Source organism: Colias croceus, chromosome 3 (assembly GCF_905220415.1).
Source record: "Colias croceus chromosome 3, ilColCroc2.1".
In the NCBI taxonomy this organism is placed as follows: Eukaryota; Metazoa; Arthropoda; class Insecta; order Lepidoptera; family Pieridae; genus Colias; species Colias croceus.
In genome coordinates this window covers 8,223,957-8,229,956 of record NC_059539.1, presented here as the reverse complement: position 1 = coordinate 8,229,956, position 6,000 = coordinate 8,223,957, and positions in this window count along the sequence as shown.

The window sequence follows — 6,000 nt, the reverse complement described above, 5'->3', positions numbered from 1 at the left end:
GATTGTTTACCTCAAGACATTAAGACTATGACGAAATCTGTCTGCAGTAAGACGGGCCTCTCGCTATTCGTACGTTTCCGGAGACCGAATAGTTTCAATTCTTAATCTTTCATTAAACAAACTTATTAATCGTTCTTGTCTCATATAATTGTAATATTCGCGTCCCTACTCTAGTCATTGCTTATGCTCATGTTCATCTTATTATGATGCACCCTATCATTTGTCAAACGGTCTTCATATTGAGTAAAGTTTCAGATTCTCGAGATAAAATATGACTGTCGTGATCAGTAGTGAGACGAAATTCCCTCTCAGTGAGGGTTTCGGTCTCACGGGATAGTACAATATGCCGTTTGCGATCAGCAGTGGTGGCTCAGTGGTGAGACCTCGGACTTCGAATCGATAAGTCCGGGGTTCGAGACCAGGCGAGCGCGCAGGAATTAAATTGATTTTTCAATTTATCTGCGCATGTTGTAACATCACCACTGCTCGAACGGTGAAGGAAAACATCGTGAGGAAACCGACATGTCGAAGAATTAAAAAGTTCGACGACATGTGTCATCCGCCAACACGCACTTGGCCAGCGCGGTGGATTATGGCCTGTACCCTCATAGGAGGCCCGTGTCCCAGCAGTGGGAACGTATATGGGCTGATGATGATGATGATCAGCTGTGTGACGTCATACCCTCTCAGTGAAGGTTCGGTCTCACGGGATAGTAGGGGAGACCGGGTTTGGTTGTCTCACGGGTTGGATGTCACAGCGGTCTTAATACAAAACTGAACTAACGAATAAGTCTGTTGACCAGCGTGGCTAGAGCGATACAGTGACAACGCTGTCCCCACTTCGCGTCAGACCGCCCCGATCTGCCGTGAGGGCCTCACACGTGTTTATTGTTTTCGCACAGATTTTTTATGATATGAGGACCGAATATGCTCCTCATAACATCACTTTTTGTGAACGAAACGACAGCGCGGTTTAATTCAATGCCAACACCATCAGAAAAAAGGATTATTTTTAATTGTGAAAAAATGTATTATGATTTACACTACATATTAACACTCTTTTAACATTTAACATAAAATATAAGTCTGTGAGTGTGTAAAAATAAATCCAGCTAATTACATATTAAACTTATGTTTATAATTTGGTATACGACATGAAAATATATTAATTGTCAAGCAATAATAATACAGATAAATACTGAACATAAGTATAATAGATATTAAGTAGTATTAGTTAAAATATACTTTGACTACTTTGACTGTTAGTTAAAGTTTATTTTTACTAACAACATGTAAATGAAGAAGAAATAATAATTACCAACGAACTAACCTTTTCTATAATACTTAACACGGCACATTTTTCAAATTATCTTGCTCAACTCTACTAAAAAATTTGAGGGTTTTGTTTGAACTTTAATATGTAAAAACTATGATATATCTAAACTACGATACAACTTGCATGCGGAAATGCTCATTACAATTGTGAATCTAAAGAATAACTAACAACATACTGTTCAATTTTATTGAGCTGATGAATATCTTTTGCCTGGAAGAAATCACCGTCGCCTAACAAATATAATGTGTTTTCTTATAAAACCGTTACATAATTTATTTTATCTACTTAAATAATGAAAATGATATATTTATAAAATATAAAACATATTATGTAAAATGATTAAAAATAAATAAATGAAGCAACTACGATTCAAAGAAAACATCTTTTTCAGTGTGAAAATGCTCTAAGCAATCCTGGATGATGAACTGTATATCATGTACCTACTCTGATCCCAGTACGGTCGGTACGTCGATAGCCATAACGATAAATATTATAATCAGATAACTGCAAAGTCAAAATAAAAACATTACTTGTAAAGTTGTGAGTGCAAAATTTACGTCTCATTTGGCAATAAATTTTTTTTTCGGTACTAAATCGTAGTAGTTTGATATGTGGTTGGCTGCCCCTCCTCTCCTTCCTGAAAAATATCCTCCAAAATTTCCCGAGATACTTCCAATGATTGAACCATTGGACGTTGGACATTAACTTCAGTCAAAAATTGACGAAGCGGATGATTACTAATTTCCACTTAATCCTCGCTGCTACTGTCTTTATCATCAAATCATCAATTTTCAAGTGGCGTAGTAAAAATATCAGCAGAAATCGTCTTCCAAAGGCGATATAATTTTATTAGCATTGAATCTGTAAATAAAAAAAATCAAAAGTTAACTGTAAATCTATAAAAAAAGCTACTTACAAATAAAATTTTATCAAAAACTTCTGTTCCCAATGCACCTCAAAATAATAAAAGAATCATTCATTTCATTTCATTTCATTTCATTTCAATAAATACCTGTAAGTAACAACTTACCTTTTGTGGGAACGCATGATGGTGAAAATTCACAAAACACGAAGATTGCATTTGATATTTTTGGTTTTATGGCATTCAATTGCTTTATAAATATCACTACATAGTATGAAAAAAGTCGCTTTCTGTGTCCCTATGTCCCTATGTCCCTTTGTATGCTTAAATCTTTAAAACTTCGCAACAGATTTTGATGCGGTTTTTTTAATAGATAGACTGATTCAAGAGGAAGGTTTTAGTACATAATTTATTAGGTTTTAGACAAAGCGGACGAAGCCGCGGGCGGTAAGCTAGTAAATTTATAAAACACGAAGATTTTTAAAATTGTAACTAATGAACACAACAATATATTATTATACTCTTTGGAACACAATCATTAGATTAACTGTAGATAATGGTGTCTATTTTTACTTAAAATAATAAACATCTACCCTCACTTTAAAAAAATGTAGTTTATTATTTACACGAAATATATCTTATAGGGAACGGAAGATATGGGTTAAAGAGTTAAATAAATAAATAACATAATTATATTTAAATTAATTATTAATTTTTAACATTGTGTTCAGTAGTGTTAACATGTAAATTGATTTGATTTTTACGAAATCTCATAGATGGCGCTGTTACAAAATTAACATTATACAACTTACATTCTTTAAGCTATGTTTCTCTTCCCAAGTTACTTAAATGGCATAATTTTTATAGTGTCAATATAGATATTGTCAAACAACATTTATATATGCGTCATTTGATTATTAATTTCCAATACTTAACGTGTAAATTGATTTGATTTTTATAACATTTAATAGATGGCGCTGTTTCTAATTTGTCTTTATACTACTAAATTCATTAAACTGTTTCTCTGCCCAAATTACGTAAATGACATAGTTTTTATTTTGTAAAGCTAGATAATAGCATGGCTTACTCGAAACCAACATTTAAACATGAGTCTTTAGATTGTACGCTGTCGTAATACACGGAATACGTAAGAAAAATAAAGGTTCACAGCTCCTCCCCCGTAGGTGATAGCTTGATAATATGTAGCCTATAGCCTCACCCGACCTGTTAGTAATATTCATGCAAAATTTGAAGTCAATCTATGCAGTACTTTTCGAGATTAGCTCGGACAAACATACAGACAAACAGACAAACAGACAAACAGACAAACAGACAAAAATTCTAAAAACTATGTTTTTGGCTTCTATATCGATTATAGATCACGGCCCAGGTATTCTTTTAAAAAAATATTCAATGTACAGTTTTGACTTTCCTACGATTTTATTATATGTATAGATATCTTTGCAAAAAATAGAATTTCTTACATTTTAAGGCTTATTTCAGTGGTCATATAATAGACAAGGATTTAATGTTATAAAGACAAGGGCAAGTATTATCACTACATCTACCCATTTGTTCGTAGTAAGACTTTTTCAATAACTTCAGAATAATCTCGTTGTTGACAATATAATCCTCATTGAGTTTGATGATAAGATGTTTGAAATGTACAAATATATTTATGAAAAAATATGTTTATATTTTCATATAATCCAGAGGAATGAAAATATACGAGAATGGATTTCTACCTTCGTTTCTTACGAAACCATTTAAGCGGCTTAATAGCCTAATAAAGGAAAACCGTCTTGTTCACATTTATGTAACGTATAAATGAATGTAAATGCGAACGCACATGCCTCGTGCGGCGTTTCGGTTCGTAATGAAGTCGCGGGAGATTTAACATCTAATAGATTTCTCAAAGGGATGGAAATATAAGCGAGGCAGGATTATAATCGTCTACGGAATCCGATTCGAGTTACTGTAGCAGAATTTCAATTATCCTGACTATTTCTTGCAGACAATATATGGCCGCTGGACCATCGGATCCTTTAAAAATAAATTTCTTGTTACAATATTCAGTCATTTATTTACCTTCGATGCAAACGAAGCATGTTAACTTATTATAGAATATGTTTAGGTATCTGTGCCTGTCTGGCGTCCTAATTCCCGAATTGGCGAATTAATCAATAGACTCGGTAGATTTAACCATTATATATATTTTCATTGCGAAATGGATTTCAGTTTTCAAACGCAGAAGCAAGAAAGGGGGATAGAAATGTTTGTTTAGTTTTGAACTAAATTATTTTCCACTTGGGTACTGTTGATTTTTTTATAGAACCTATAATTGTAGCATTTAAATCTTCGATAGGTATATCAATATAAATCATTATTCTAGTTAACATAGGTTACATATCCAAAAGAAGTGCATTATGTAATAACAGGAAATGCTGTAAGATTAACAAAAACTAAACGCTTAATGAAAAGGAAACAAAATGTGTAGCATTGGTAATGGGTTGTGCGTGACCAATAGATGCAATAATAATTAAACAACTACGTGTGCGTAATATATTAAATTAATTAAGCATTAGAAAGTTTACTATTGACTATAGCCGTGCAGAATTTTTACTTAAAATAGTGATATCTAATGTTTTATCAAAGTATCAGTTACACGGTTTTAGTTGTAACTTGTAATTACATACTTAATGCAATAAAATTGCAACGGAAATGAATTATTTTAATTTACTTTATGTGCATTTTAAATTTTAATTACATAGGTATAGAATTTTGCTAAGGAAGTTAATAAGTAGGTACCTACGGTTGGTTTGTTAATAGCTTATTTTAAACAAAAAGTATTCTTCTAAATTGTGAGGTCTAAATCTAAAACTACCAATGAGTTACAAAAAAATGTAGGTACTGTAAGAAGTCTTTACCGACCCGATTAAGCCAGGAGCTGTTTATTGCAGAGCCGTCACTTACTCTCCTGACTTGTTTGTGGGAAAGCGTCTATAATCTCTTTAACACTTTTATGTAATGATCCCTTTGACAGCCGACAAAGTTAACCTTTCAATTTTGATATAATGGACAAGTTGAAAAGCTTTGTAGATAAATACTTTAAATTTATAATTATTTACATTGGGCTTATCGGTGGAATGGGGGAACTGTGGAATTGTTGGCCTATTCCAACTGGCGGCGTGTCCCGGCTTCACCGGGGTTGACTTTTGTTAGTTGATAAAGAATATGTGTTTTTCGTTTGGTAAATTTGAAAATAGTTTTTGAGTTAATAACAAACAAATTAAAATCAACAAAAAATTCTTATTATGAACACTTCAGTTACATGAAATGGTGTAGGCAATGCTAATACAACTTTCTTGCCTTGTTGTGATATTGTTTTCTAAATAAGATTTTTCAGCCAAGGTAATATGTATCCGTCTATTTCGGCTTAGCCGTCTTCTTGCGACCGTTGCACTCTTCATCATTTGTCATACACCTCGGGCGCCTGCCAGTGTGAATAATAGCCTTTGCTATAGCTTCAAGAATGCCTTTGAGACAGATTTATGGTCCGCTTCTATTATAATAACCATAATAACATATTTCGATATTTGACTCTTTAAATGAACTTGTAACTAGCTTGTTTGTTGAAAAACAACATTTATCCATGCCATTAATTTATGATATGGTTCCGTTTATTGCGGCTATTACTGTTTCCTTGCGGGGAGATATCTACATTGTGTGATATGGTGAAAATATATTATGCTGTTATCATGGATGGTGTTAAGTAGTGCAAGATTTGTGAAGGGGTGCAGAC